The 15,726-nt window shown below is 43.7% G+C and overlaps 1 protein-coding gene across 2 annotated transcripts in view; it reads left to right on the plus strand.

Annotated features, from left to right (window-relative positions):
- The window catches only part of MYO16 (myosin XVI), a 554,921-nt gene that overhangs the window by 444,496 nt on the left and 94,699 nt on the right, over positions 1–15,726 (plus strand). The window lies entirely within an intron of this gene.

Genomic DNA, 15,726 nt, shown 5'->3' on the forward strand with positions numbered 1-15,726 from the left:
CTGTGCATTGTAGGATATTTAGCAACATCCCTGGACCCTACACACCAGATTCCAGGAGCTCTCCCCTCCCCGCTCATGACATAAAAACATGTCTCCAGACATTGCCACATGTGCCCTGGAGGCCAAAACCACTTCGGGTTAAGAACTGTCTCTATGGGTAAGCATCAAGGTCTACTGTAGAGCACAGAGAACTATATTCAATATCCTGGGATAAACCATAAGAGTATGAAAAGAATATGAAAAAGAACGTATATATGTGTATAACTGAGTCACTGTGCTATACTGCGGAAATTAACACAACCGTGTAAATCAACCACACCTCAATACATTTTTTTAAAAAAAGAACTGCTTGTAGTAGCTAGGTTTTAGTGAACATGACCTTAGCTAAAGTTGAAACAGTGGGAATTTGAGGGAACTGAAAAGACAGATGTGGGGAAAAAATATATATATATTTTGGATGTGGAAATAGCACCACTTAGTGATTATAAACACGAGGCTTCAAGCAGATGAGCATCAGGGATGAGGTCTGTAGGTCTGGCTTGGGTGTTCAGTCTGGTGCCTTGGGTCACAGTTAGGTGTCCTTCACTGAGATAATCACAGAGGACAAGCAGGTATCAGAGGGAGGAAATGAGTTTGGCTTTGGACACAGTAGGTTCAGGTACCTTGATGTGCTAAGGTAAAGAAAGCTAATAAGCTGTTGAATATGAGAAAATTCTGGCAGAAGTGGTATATTGGAATGTCACTAGATTGTGGTCAGAGTTGAAGAAAACCAGAGGGTGCAGTGTCAGAAAAGCCATGAGAATATGAAGCCTGTGGGAACTGTGACCAAAGGAATTTCTGCAGCAGAGAGAATCAGAGAAGGAGCACAGGTTGTCTGCTGTATCTCTGTGTGAGAGAGAGACGCACAGAGGGTGCCGGACAGAAGAAAGAGTGCGTACATTGAGGTGTAGCTGAGAGTCCAGGACTTTTGAAAGATAGAATGAGAAGAGGCCAGACAAGAAAAGATGGAAGGTCAAGAGCTCCATGGCCTCCAAGGAATACTGTAAGGAGAGGCACCGCTTAATGTGGCCTGAAACCTTCCCAAGACTAGTGTAGGTGAGCAAGACACTTTGCTTAAATGTTTTGTAAGGGCAGGTTCCTTATAAATAAACTCCTAGCGTGTACAGACATCGCACTTGGCAGGTGGCAATTGTGACAGCAGGAGAGGGTTTTCAAGGGCACCAGCGTCACACCAGGTATTGGCAACAGTTTGTGAAAGAGGTGAAGTGTCTGGGGATGCAACTGAAGTCAAAGCTTGCATCTCTTTCTCCTTTCGTAACATAGACCTAGGGCCACGCGTGCACTACACACCTTTCTAGAGCAACACATGTATTATGTATTACCTATAAACACAGGTTTAAAGTTAATCCATTTTGTCATTTTCACTGAAATTGATCCACTCAGCAGTCCTGCTTTTAGATGGTTTTGGGATAGTTTAAAAATGGTTTTAAATAAATCAGCCACAGGCTTCTTTTAATACCACCCAGTCAGAAGGTGTAGAAGAAGAAGACACATCTGAAGAAAAATGGGGACTTGAAAAGTGTTTTAAACAGTCCAATGAATAAGAGAAAACGTGTGCTGCTAGGTAGCACTTGTGCAGGGCACAGCGGCCTGGAGAAGACAAGATCTTTGCTGATTTCTCCTAATGGCCACATCTGCTCCCCCCGCTTGGGACCGACGCTGCTGAGGTAACCAGCACCTCTTTGCTGCTATGAAGTGAGTCCGTGCAAAGGTGGGCAGTGAATTCCACCTCGGAGATGGTGGCCAGGTGCCAGCTAGACAGAAATGGCCAATTCCCCTTAACATATGTTACAAATACAAATAAGAAATAAGTGACTATGAAATTGTTGTGCTTTCACTTGATGTCTCATATGCGATGTGATGGTACAATCATTAGCTTTCATATATTTACATAAGGGGATGGTCACCAGCAAAGCAATATCCCTGAGTTTTTATTAAAATAATATTAAATATTATTTAAGTGCATTTACTTTATAAATGCATATACTTACATATAAATATTATAGATTTAATTATCTTACTATATAAAATAATATTTAAATAACCATTAAAATTTTATTTTCTCCCACCTCCTCTCATTTCTTTTCTTCCTATCCTTCCTTTAGTCACTCAGCCAGCAGTAGCTTGTGGAATGTCTTCAACATAATAAATACCGTGCTGTACTTTAGGGATAAAAATATAGAATGCATAGAATATTCTCCTTTGCCTCGGAAGCTAGGGAACTCGAGGATGACAAAGGGAGTGATGAGTTAGAAGAGGATGCGTGCAGTGTCTACTCCAGGCAGGTAGGTTTCCAGGGAGGGGGTTCACAAAGTCTCCTGGAGTAGATGTCCTTGACCCCAGGCTTGAAGACCAGTTAGGATTAACCAGAAAAGAAATCAAAGAACAGTCGTCCACACAAGCAGGTGCAGAAGGATGAATTGTGAGTTCAGTGAAATTCAACGTGACAGGAGTGCGTGATCCTGACGGCCGGGATATGTTTAACTAGGGAAACGCAAAGCCTGTAAGAAACTAGGACCGCGTGCTGAAGGTGGGGAGTTCCCAAAAAATGCTGAGAAAAACGGTGTGAGGATTTGGAAAGACCGGGCAAAGCAGGCGCAGTTAGGAGACTATCAATTCCAGGAATTGAGACATAAGTAGTTGAGGCTTTATGGTGAGAACTTAATTGAGAGGAAGAGGACAGAAACTTTAGAGATGTTTAGGATGTGAAATGATCAATACACGTTGGTGGACCTGTCTTTAGAGACGTCCAGGTTTCCAGGTGAGGAGGTAGATAGACATCGAGGTTTCCATGTGAGGAGGTGGATAGATGTCCAGGTTTCCAGGTGAGGAGGTGGAAAGACAGGAGATCCCACATAGGAGTATTAGGAGGGGGTGTAGAACTTGAGGTGTGCATGGGAGATCCACACTGGCTGTCCAGGAGGCAAGGGGGCGTATTGGTGTGAAGTTCAGGAAAGTGGTTACTGTGTCTCACGTACACACAGTTTTCACATCAGTTTATAAGGGATCCTTACAGCCTTGAGGGTTTTGAGACGGCTCGGGGAGAAATTACAGGAGGGGCAAGAAGCAAGTACTGAAAAGCACATGTATTGATGAGAAGGATGGAGGGGATGAAGTGTATAAAGGAGGCTGAGAAGTTGTGGAACAGCTGAGGGGCAGCCTCGAAGAATGGCAAGGAGACTATTTCAAGGAGGAAGGAACCAGTGGTTTCATATGCCACAGAAAGGTCAAGTTATATGAAAACAGAAAGGGTCGCAGGAGAAAAAAGCCCTGAAATGCAGCCATTGGATTTGACAGTAGAGAATTTGTTAGCTATCTTGACATATGAGGTTTCGATAAAATGATGGGCACAAAAATGGAAACTGGATTGCAGAGGTTGGAGAGTATATCGGGATGAGGAAGAGAATTGGATTTGATTATTGTTCTAATGCTAACCCACCCCTTGCGAATTCTCAGTTACCACATCACATTGTGGTAAAACACAACTTTCAAAAGGGGAAAATCATGACTGTCATACAGATGTGTTATGAACACCTATCAAAGATTTTATTCAGATCCTTAGGTAAAGAGGAGACTAATAAGGTGCTAAAACCAGATCTGATTTACAAGTGAAGAATTTATTTACAGAGATTATATTCTCTAGGGGCAAAATTTATTTGCCCCGCCATGACGAACATCCTTTGTATTGCTTTGGACAAAAACTATCTTCATGTCATCAGTTTCTATAGTTTAAGTTCTATCACAGCAGAGCTGCAAAATAGCTGAGTTAAAAGCAATCAAAGATTATACCTCTATAGAATTCGGTAATCACCAAGGATCCACTGGACAATGCCCAACATTCTTTTGAGAGGACATGCAAAGGCAAGACCATATCTTGTTCACCATTTTCCCCAGTATCCAGCAAAGTGTTGTACACACGTTAATCTTAATGGTAATTATCAAGAGAAGTGATAGAAAAGCTAGAGATGATTAGAACCAGAACTTTTAAGTGTGTGCAATGCCAAAGGTGTATAGTATGTTACTGGACATGAAGAGACAGAGCATTTTGCATATTATTAATTCCTCTAGGGTTCTAGTCAATACTAACTTTAATCATGCCTTCTCTGAATTAAAACTTTCATTAGAGGCATCAGTACCTAATGGTGAGTGATACACTTAAATTTCCAAGATATCTCAAATAGCATGCATCTTACATCATTTGGACTTATCCAGCCAATATTTTCAAATAGTAATCATAAGTAATCAATATTTAATATGACAATTATGTGCACATCTTATTTTCCCTCAAAATATGGGTGTACTGGGTTCTAATTCAAAAATGTTAGTTACCCTTCACTATTTGTTATATCATTCAAGAGTAACATTATCTGTATTTAAAGTGTCTCATTAACAGAGAAAAAAAATAGATGTTACATTTTTCCTTTTGATCCTATGTTCTTAAAAATGTTCATTCCTTGCATTTCTTGGCTCAAGATGACAACTCAGTTAACTGACATTAGAATTTACTGCTGCTAATTTTCCATGACTCACCATAATACAAATGTCAATTTTGTCTTTTTTTTTAGTTTCTCTTTTTCTTTTTTTTTATTTTCATATAATTTTTAAAGTTTACTTTCCATTTGCAGTTATTACAAAATATTGGCAGTATTCCCAGTGCTATACAACACACCCCTGAGCCTATCTTATACCCAACAGTTGGTACCTCCCCTTTCCCCATGCCTACATTGCCCCTTCCCCCCACTGGTAAGAGTTTGTTCTCTATATCTGTGAATTTGCTTCTTTTTTGTTATATTCAGTAGTTTGTTGTGTTTTTTAGATTCCACATGTAAGTGATATCATATGGTATCTGTCTTCCTCTGTCTAACATTTTACTCAGCACAATGCTTTCCAAACCCATCCATGTTACTGCAAATGGCAAAATTTCATGCTTTCTTGTGACTTAGTAATATTCCATTGTGTATATGTACCACATCTTCTTTCTCCATGCATCTATCAGTGGACACTAAGGTTGTTTCCATGTCTTTGCAATTGTAAATAGTGCTGCTCTGAACCTTGGGGTGCATGTATCTTTTCGAATTAATGGTTTTGTGTTCTTTGGATATATACCCAGGAGTGGAACTGCTGGGTCATATGGTAGTTCTGTTTTTAGTTTTCTGAGGAACTTCCATACTGTTTTCCATAGTGGCTGCACCGGTTTACATTCCCACCAACAGTGCACAAGGGTTCCCTTTCCTCCGCATCCTCACCAACATTTGTTATTTGTAGACTTTTTGCTGCTAGCAATTCTGACAGATGTGAGGTGATACCTCGTTGTGGTTTTGATTTGCGTTTCCCTGTTGATTAGCAATGTTGAGCATCTTTTCATGTGCCTGCTGTCCATCTGCATTTCCTCTTTGGAAAAATGTAAGTATTGGATGACGGTATTTTAAAATTAATGCTTTCTGTGTGGTATTTACATACAATGGAATATATTATTCAGCCTTAATAATGAAGGAAGTTCTGCCATTTGTGAGAACATGGATGAACCTGGAGGACATGATGTTAAGTGAAATAAGCCAGACACAAAAAGACAAATACTGTATGATCTCACTTATGTGTGGCTCTAAAATTGTCAAAATCATAGCAACAGGGAGTGGAAGGGTGGTTTCCAGGGGGTGGGGGGAGGGGAAAACAAGGAGGTGATGGTCAAAGAGTACAAAGTTTCAGTTCTGCAAGATGAGCAAGTCCTAGAGGTCCGCCATACAGCATTGTGTCTATAGTTATCAGTACTGTATTGTTATCTTAAGAATTTGCTAAGAGGGTAAATCTTATGTAAGTGTGCTTATCACAGATAAATGAGTAAATAAATAAAAATAAAGAAGGCAGAAGGAAACTTTTGGAGGTGATAGTTATGTTTATGGCATTGATAGTGGTGATGGTTTCACAGAGGTACAGTTATTTCCACACTCATCCAGTTGAATGCATTAAATATGGACACACCTCAATAAAGCATTTTTAAAAATAATGAATACTTTCCAAAATTAACAAACATTATTGGGTTCAGATACTGAACCCCAACTCTTCATTCAGCTCTTGTCACACATTTTCCAAAGTAGACCTTCAGAAGAAAATTTCATCACTGTGCAAATCAGGAGATCTAGTTTCAGTGCCAGGCTGTTCCCTCAGAGATCATAATAATTTCATTCTTCTTCATGATCTGCTAACCAATTATAATAACGATGATATTCAGAATAGCAGGTTCCTATGGTTGTAAGTAACTCAATTCAATATATGAAATTGACATAAACGTATTGAAATCATAAAATAACTGGCATTAGCCACCAATCTTCATAAAATGTTTTAGCCATTTACCTGGAGAAGAAGTGTCTTCTGTGTTTAGTAGGGAGAGGAAACACTGGAACAACCAATATTTCCAACAAATAAATCAACCTGCCTTGGTTTCCTGTTCCTACTCAAAGATAGGAGGTCAGACTAACCCCAGTGGATATTTGGTTAGGGAGCAAATTGCTTTAGGAACCGGATAATTTTACTGAAACCACAAAGCTTAGAGAGGGCTCTCATTTAGGCTTAAACAACAAATGAACAGCTGTTCTTTTCAGTTTAAGGAAACAAGCTGTTCTTGTACCTGATAAATACAGGCTATGGCTCAGCCAGTAAATTCTGCAAAGTGTGGAGGGGGAAGGATGGAGCACGTCAGCTTCAACGTCCTCACCGACTGCGCTAAGCATCTTCTTGGGCGTGTGTAACGGGATCTGCAAACAGCAGCATTGGGTCCTTCTCCTGCAACCGTTAGTTCAACTCCATCGCAGATTCAGTCCCCCGAGAGGGCCCAGCTTTAAATGTCCCCACAGTAGGTGGCCCTGCAGTGCCGTGCAAGCGGGGATGGGATTTCTGTGTGTAAAAATATCCTCCGGCCCTATTAGAAGCAAGTACAACCCTGGCCAAGAAACAGGTTACCTGCTGCAAAGGCTGCTCAGGAAATGGAACTCTGTGTATATTTCACACCAGGACACTTTTAATTGAGTGTTTCACTTCCATCCATTTACTGAATAACTCGAATGTTCTTCCGTTGTACAATTAAAATGAAATGGTGGGACGGGCTTGAAGTAAGAGAACTGGAGAGCATTGTCATGTAAATTCTAGGCAGATGCTCTGAATTCATTTTTTATCTGCAGAGTGGTACTGGCTAATCCCAGAAGCCAAGGTAGAATTTCGCATTCTTTTTTATTATTCAACTCCCGTATTGTCTGGGATGAGAGCCTCCGACTTAACTACATGAAGTGCGTGAATGAATGCCACACAATTAAGGCCGCATCTCCGGACAGTCTGCTTGGCCGCGGGCTCCGGAGTGAGATGCTTCCGAGGAAGTGACCGTGGTGTGAGTGGATTCGTTTCGGTTGTGGTCCTCGTCGGTACCCACCGCCTTCACCGTGCCGGCCGCTCACAGGCTGCAGCCGGTTGGCACATTAGCGGTCAGAGCCAAGGGAAAGAGCACACCTTCGGTAGAACTCACACAAAATCATCCCGGGGGTTTTCAGGTGAAGGGTAAGAGGGCTTCTCCAGGGCCTCTCAGCTGGCCCAGGAAGTAGGGCCCAGGATCCCCCTCACTCTTCTGTGTTATCTCCTTTCTCTTGCGTCTGCATCTCCACCAGCAGTGATGTAAAAGCCAGGCGCTGAGTTTGAATTTTGGATGCTGGGTTTTAGAGTCGTAACAGATAAATGCCTAATAAATGTGGCTGTGATAACATTAAATAATAGCATAATAATGTCATTAAAATAACAGTCACAAAAGCAGCACCCCCCCCCCCCCCCAGCATAATGAGGGAGGACGAGAAGGAGAGAGAGAAGGGGAACATCATCTCGACACAGGAGGCTTGGAATTTAAGGCAGTAGCAGGGAGTCTTGCTCTCTACATTTCCTGTTTTATTCATAGTCCTCGTTTATACATTAATCTGTATGCTGGTTACCTTCATCCTCTCAGGCTCAAAAACAAAAGGGGCAAGTATCTGTTTTTGTCCCATCTCTCGTACACATTTAGTAGGAGCCGTATTAGACTCAGAATTCTATAGCCTGGACTAAGAACCTAGCTTTGCCGTAAACTAACTTTTTGCAGTTATCATGTAATCTCTGTAAATGTCGTTCTGCGGTTGCTGTGAGAATTCAGTGATGACATGGACTGACCGATCATCATACCTGGAATCTTTAGGCACTGGATAACTCTTCCTTGGTGTTTCTCCCTTCCTTCCGTCTCTCTCTCCCCACCTTGCTTCTCCCCTGACCCATTTTGAACTCCAGAGAATTGCATGTAGAAGTTAGGGATGACCCTCACCAAGCTAGTCACCCAGCCTCGGACAGAACTGTCACGTGGGCGTGCAGCTCTGGGGTGACATCAGTGGAGCAGCTCTTCCACCACTACCGCCCACCACCCCCCCCCCCCCCCCCAGCAACTCTTCCCAAGGACTCTGCTCCTAGGGGGCTCTTGAACCAGGAAACCCATGGGAATGTGAAGAGCCACAGTGCCTTTGAATGGTGTAACCATTTTCTAAAGATGACAGCAGCCTATTTACCATCATTTGGAAAGAGAAGAGAACTGAGTCTTGCCCAGTGGCTTGAGCAGTAGGTCTGGAATTGTCATGGTAACGATGGAAAGACTTTTCCCCTTACTAGAGTCACATGTAGATCCTGAGGGGCTTAATGGTGGTCCCAACAGATGTAAAAGGAAACTCAAGACAAAATTCCAGTTCTGAACACTCCAGGAGACCCCAAGGCCATGGCAAAAGACAGCTAACCTCCCCTTCTGGTTCTTCCTATAAATATACAGGAAAAGGGGGTGCCTACTAAGGAGGGGATGTAGGTGAACCCACTGGAAACTGTATCAGGCTGACGAGGGCACAGCAGGTGCAGAGAAATGTTGGGGGGGGGGCAGAAGTGGCTTGATAGGCTTGATGCAGGGGACCTGTGGGAAGATGATAGAAGACGGGCAGGTGCCTGTGATAAAGACTCCATTGGTCCGCTGAGCAGCTCAGGCTTTGCTCTGCCGTGGAAGAGGTGGGCATGGGGGGTGGAGCAGAGCCCACCCATCACAGGACCTTCAGCTCCGGGGGCTAACACCCAGACCAACCGACAACCCTAGCTGGGATTTCTAAACCTTAAGAGTCACGGAAGAAGACAAAGAATGGGTAACACTTAACACAATGGATTTTTGTGTGAACTAGAGGATTTTGGACTCTTTCTCTTTGCTTTCGCATCCTTTTCTTTAAAAGGAAAAAAAAAAAGCGATCCTCTTTAGTTGAAAAGCACTTGTGCAAATCCTCTCTCTCTGTGTCTCATTTCTCCTTCCTGTCCTCCCCCCAACCTCCACGTTGAAATAGATTCCGTTTCTCTCTCAAGCCCACTTGTGCTCCTCCTGCTTCATACTTCTCACTATTTTCATGACGTATGTCAGCCCCGTTGCTAGGCAGCCGTTATGCTCCACCTACCACTCAGCATCCTGAATGCTGGAAATTAGCCCCAAATAGCTAGGAAATCACCCTTCTGCACCTGCACTGTGTTTACCGTGAGAGCAGGAATATGAAGAGTGCAATGACAGTCCAGGCAAGTTTGTGGAAGGGGTGAAATTGATCCCTGTCGAACCATAGCCAGACGGCTACGTTCGTGCTACACGCCAGGTAGAGAAACCACACAGGGCCCTGTGGGAAAAGTTCAAGGGGATGGTTAGAGAAGACACTGTGTCCTCATCCTATCAGAACTAAACCATAATGAGCGAGATAACCTGGAGGAAAACAGAAATACACAAAAATAAGCATGGATAGAATGTAGGGCTCGTAGATTTCTACAAGTGTTGCCTATACGGTCTGACCATTCTTCCTTGCCGCTGAAAAGCAAAAACACCCCAAAACTTTGCTTGATTCTATTTCATGCTCAAGCTGTTGACCTTTTCTTTATTTATGAACCTCGAGATCCCAGTTCTTGCGCTTCTCCACCATCTGCTAATGTCTTGATGCTGTAGGATTCTGGTTTCTTCTGGACATTGTCTCAAGTCCTCAATCACAAATCCAGCAGCCCCTTGTCAGTGCTGACATGGTTGAACGTCTCCACAAGGGTTAGTGCTGTGGACCCCGTCTCACGCTCTGCCTTCCCTGGGCTGCTCTGAAATCACACAATCCCAGCCCCACCTGCCCCTCCCCACCTCCTCCTGCACCTGCCTTCACCTGATGTCTCTCTCCATCTTTCCTCCGATGGAGAGCTGCCTCCATGCTCCATTTTCCTCTTTCTGTGGATTATCCAGCCCTTTCTCAGGTAGAAGGAGGTTAACGGGAATCCTCAAGCATTCTTTTGTTGTTCTCAAATAAGTAATTAAAATATGTCCCTAATAAGAGAAATGTCATCAGGTCTTGAAATAAGAGAACCACATCTTTCCGGAGATATCATTTTAGCCAGAAAAAGGCACATGTAGTATTTGAGCATGTGCAGTGAAATCAGAACCCATCTTGGTGACCAGTGCATTTCTTGGCAGAGTATCTGGCTTGTAATAGGTGCTCAAAGAATGTTTGCTGAATAGAATTCAATTTTAAGTGGTTTCGGGATTGAAGCTGTCACAACAGAATTTTCTTTGAGAATGAAGAGATGAAGTCAATATTCAGCAAACAGAAACAATTTCAAAGAAGTTGCATCTAAGTTTTTTTTTTTAAAGCATTGGCTTAATATATATCCCTTGCATCTTTCTAAGGCAATGATTTTACAATTTCATGATAGTCAACTAAGAGTCACCACAATGTTTAACCAGACGTCTGCGGTCACTGCATAAGCCCTTTTTTTTGTCTCTGGGACTATGAGGGATAGAATGTCAAGGTTCTCCTTGAAACTAGAAGGAACAACCACTTTTGAAAAGAGGAATATTTAATTCATCACTTCCCTTAGGTTCTATTGTACTTTACATTTCTTAATTGTTAGCTTTTTCTCTGCTACTTCAACTTCAATCTACCCATCTTAGAATACAGAGACCCCAAAATGAAAAGGACCAGTGATGTGGTTCTTTCACTTATAATTTTGTAAGGTGTGGTCGTGTCTGTTATTCTTTTATTGTCATCATATTCTTGATTCTGTGAGTGCATTGAGGAGAGGTTTCATGAATCCTTGATGTAGAAAGAGCACTTAATGACGAGTGTGTGTGTTATAGAATTTTTCAGTAACTATGATGGAACTTGCTGGGAAACCCCACACTTATATGTTGGCAACTTAGGATGTAGACTGGCAGGAAGGGGAGGATGAACGTCGTCAGAGACATGTTCACAAGAGAAGTGAGGCAAATGGAGTGTCTAACACAGTTATAGGTTTCAACTCTGTTACCCCGAGTAACAGAGAACCCTGAGTATTCAGAACCGTAATGGAAAGAGAACCAGTTTCCCACGTGGTCAGTACTGTCCTGTTCGGTCAGACAGAAGGTCATGACAGAGAAGAGACTGACCCTGGCTGAGGAATTGACAACCAGGGAGGCACTTGGTCTGGTTCGGGGGTGTTGGTGACATTGGTCTATAGCTCCTTTGGGAGTTCCACCTCCACTCCCCGTTTCTGGTTCTCCTGAGTTGCACTGACTGTTTCCTTCTGTTTATGCAGCATTGGCCCAGGGAAATAACCACTCTTGCCAGACTACTCCATCTCAGTAAACGTCAACTTCATCCTCAGTCTCCTAGGTCAAGAAACTTGACGTCATGCTCTCTTCCCTTCACATCCGCATCAGTGCACTGGGAAATCCTATTGGATCTGCCTCAAGTGTGGACAGAGTTCAACCAATTCCTACCATTCCCGTTGCTTCCATCCTGGGCTGTGGGAAGAGCGTCCAGAGGGTCTCCCCAGCCCCCCGCTTGTTCCCTCTGCCTGCTCTCAGCCTCAAAGCTGTGACGATTCTTTAAATGTCAAGTGATGTGACTCGTCTGCTCAAAGCCTTGCTCGCCAGAACTCTCAGAGTCAAAGCCAAAGTCCTTGGAGTCATCGGTGGGGTCTTCGTCCTCACCCTGTGTGGATACCTCTGTGGGTCCATCTCCTCCATCTTTCCTCCCCCTTTTCTGCTCCAGCCATGCCTGCTTCCTTGATTCCCTAAGCAGGTACCATCCCACCCCAGGCTTCCAGACCCCATGCCCTCAATTTAGATCCCTGTTCCCCAGAGAGAGCCATGCCTCCTTCCTCACCAGCAGGTATCTGCTCACCCTGAAACCTTCCCTGCTTTAATTTTCTCCATCTCTCTTGTCGTATCTGACATCCGTCCTCATTTACATTTTTATTATCTCTCTCTCCATCATGGGATGTAAGGGGTATAAGGATCTGTTTTGTTTCCTGCTGCATTCCCAATATCTATTTGTGCTCAGTCAATATTGGTTGATTGATTGAATGAGCCCAAGTGAGTGAGCCACAGGACCCAGATTCTGGACGTGGAACTAGATGCCAATCATGCCCCTCATCCCAAACCAGGATGAGACAAGAGTGAGTCAGCTGGGAGAGTTAACGTTGACTTCTTAGAGTCGGCTGGTTTATCTGGGACGCAGGGCAGGTGTCAGCCTGAGGATAGGGAATCTTCAGTGGGTGGAGGTGACCACCTCTTGGGCAACAGAGGCCAGGAGGGTGTGGGGAATGAGAGCGAAGAAGTCCCTTCTCCAGCCACACCAGCACTCTGAGGACCACGTGCAGCTCCAGGCTCGGGCTGGTTATTTCCATTTGGTCTGAAATTGAAGTTTCTATGAGATCATCCTTCAGTGCAGTGATGGGCCCGTGACACCACCCAGAGATGACACTCACATTCCAAAAGACAAGATGTTTTTAATTACACTAAAATAGAGTACCTCACCCTGTCTAAGATGACGTCTTTGTCTTTTCGGTTGAAATGTCAGAATTATACCATTTTAGGTGTCAAAAGAACAATATAAAATGAGAAAAAAAGGCACCAAGTGTTAAGATTTTTTGTTCTGACTTGTTAATACTGTATTCAGATACTTGAATTATGTCAATTCACTTCTTGGTGATAATTAGCAAAGTTCCAGAATGAGACAATTATAAAAGAATGAGAAGATAATTTGAGTGATTTCATTTCATTGTGTGACTCTGGGTAAGTGGTGGAAACGCGCTGATTTTCCTGAGTGTTTGAATGAATCTGTATGTCATTATGAGTTTAGTTTACTGCTAAAGAAGAGCTCAGTCACCCAAAGGTCAGAGAACCAAGAGCTCTTAGCTCTGCATGTCCCGTAGGCTGGTGGTTACTGTGTGTTTCGCCGTTTGGGACTTTGATGCTCAGCCTCATCCCTTTTCACTCTGGAACCATCTGGGGCCAGGGCTGCTTCCTTCCCGCCTCGGCCGGAGCGATGGTGGTGGAGACATTGCCTCCAGAGTCAGGCTGCCCCAGGTTCAATCCCAGACCCTTTCACCATCTGTGTCAGGTCCCTAGGGCTGCCCTCACAAAGCACCACAAACCGGGGGGCTGCGAACAACGCAGATGTACTTCTCACAGTTCTGGAGGTCAGAAGTCCAAAATCAGGGCATCACCCGGGCCCTGACCCTCTGAGACTCTGGGTGGACTCCTTCCTTGCCTCTCTTGTCTTCGGGTGGTGGCCCCGCAGTCCTTACAGCTGCGTCACCTGCCTCCCCACCTCCATCGTCACGTGGTGTCCTCCCTGTGTCTCTGTGTTTACATGGCATTTTCTCTTCTTATAAGGACACCAGTCCTGTGGGATTAAGGCCCACCCTACTGACCTCCTCTTAACTGCATTACATCTTCGAAGACCCTATTCCCAAGTCAGGTCACGTTCACGTTTCTTTTGGGGAGACACAATTCAACATCATCTGTGTGAACTTGGGCAAGTGACTTAATTTCTGTGACCACCAACTTCTCACCATCAAAAGGAGATTATCATCCAAGCCCCCTGCATCTTGGAGGAGTGTGCGAGGCGACTTCTGAAAAGTCCCCTGCACTCATTCGGTGCTCAAGAAGTGTCATTCCCCATCCTCCAATCCCCCAGCCCAGTTTCTTCATTTATGCATACTTTCTACACGCATAGGCAATCGGGCAGACACCATGGGATGTGCAGAGATGACCCCGAGCCCTGGGGAAGCTCACACACTCTGAGGACAGATAAAAATTAACTTATTGTTTATAACAGAACATAGAATTTGGGTCGCACACATGTGCGGTACTGAGAGAGGGGAAGATTACCCGCTCGGTGCTTTGCCAAGGGCCTCACAGCAAATTTGCTGCAAAGCTGGAACCTGAATCTGGGTTTAGATCCCCAATCCAGTTTCTCTCCTATTCAGACACATTGCACGGTTACATCACTTATCACCTTTGAACCACTTACACATTATAACACATAATCCCTGTTTGCCCACTGATGCTCTGATGTCATGTACCAGCATCTCTTGGGGATGCCCGTCACCTTCAGGTGGTCCCTCCGCTGCCCCCGTACACTCTCCTCCTGGTTCCCGGCCTTCCACACACTGCTGGGTAGAAAATCATGTTCTTGCCTCTTATCAAAAAAAAAAAAAAAAAAAAATCACTGAATACTTCCATCATCCATAGATCATTTCAGACCATTCGGTGTGATCAAAATGATGAGCAAGATTTTTCAGAGCCGTGCCTCTAGCACTACAATTCATGTTCAGTCTCTGTTGCTTGCTATTTTTACCCCCTCCTGTACCCTGAGTTGATACATGAGCGAAAATCTATGTGTGAGAAGGGAGGGTGTTGCTGATGAAGCCGTATTTATTTTGTCTGACTCATGGCTAGCGATATCATGACAACTCTCAATCCAGGACAAATAATACGGTAAGTTTTCGGTGACAATGCTAAAAGGATTTTAGAGGGGAAATGAAAGTCTGCTACTGAAAAAGTCAGGTGTATATACAGGTGTATTTTCTCAGTATTTATGTTATACCCCAGACCCACAGTTCCTGCTGCGCTTCCCCCTCCAACCTCGCTTCTCTACTGCACTTGCAGAAATAAAGAAGTGCGGTGGCCGCCAGTGGGACGTCCAGCCCTCTCAGTGCTCGGCTGGATGGGGGTGGTGAGCCGGGTGTGTAGGCGACACACCGCCTTCCTTAGATGCCCTCAGGAAACAAAGGACTCATTTGAGAAGATGCCAAATTTGCTGCAACCAACTTTAGATGAAAAGCTAATCTATTTTACAGAAAATAACAGAAAACTTAGGTTATTTAATTATCACCATTGAGTTCCCAGGGCAGCCCAACGTGAGGATCATAAACACACCAGATGCAGTTAGATTTTTTTCTCATTTCTCCTTTCTCTCTCCTTCCCCCTCTTCCTCCCCCTCCCCCTCTTCCCCCTTCTCCTCCTCCTCCTCCTAATGTGGTTTGGCTTACATGTCAGGCTAAATGCCGTTAAGTGCAAACGAAAATTTCACATAGATTTTTTTTTTAATGGGTCATATAATTTTGAAAGGCATTTTTTTTAGAAACCCATAGGAAAACTTTATATAGTCATGAATTTCAGCCAAAGAGTGAAATTTAATTATTCTGAGGAACTTTCCAAAAATAAAATGTCCTTCTAGAAGATTTAAAATACTCAGTATCTACTCAATGGGGAGGAAGCTTCTCTACCTCTCACTAGTCATGAATTTCAGCCAAAGAGTGAAATTTAATTATTCTGAGGAACTTTCCAAAAAT

This window comes from Balaenoptera ricei, chromosome 18 (genome assembly GCF_028023285.1).
Source record: "Balaenoptera ricei isolate mBalRic1 chromosome 18, mBalRic1.hap2, whole genome shotgun sequence".
In the NCBI taxonomy this organism is placed as follows: Eukaryota; Metazoa; Chordata; class Mammalia; order Artiodactyla; family Balaenopteridae; genus Balaenoptera; species Balaenoptera ricei.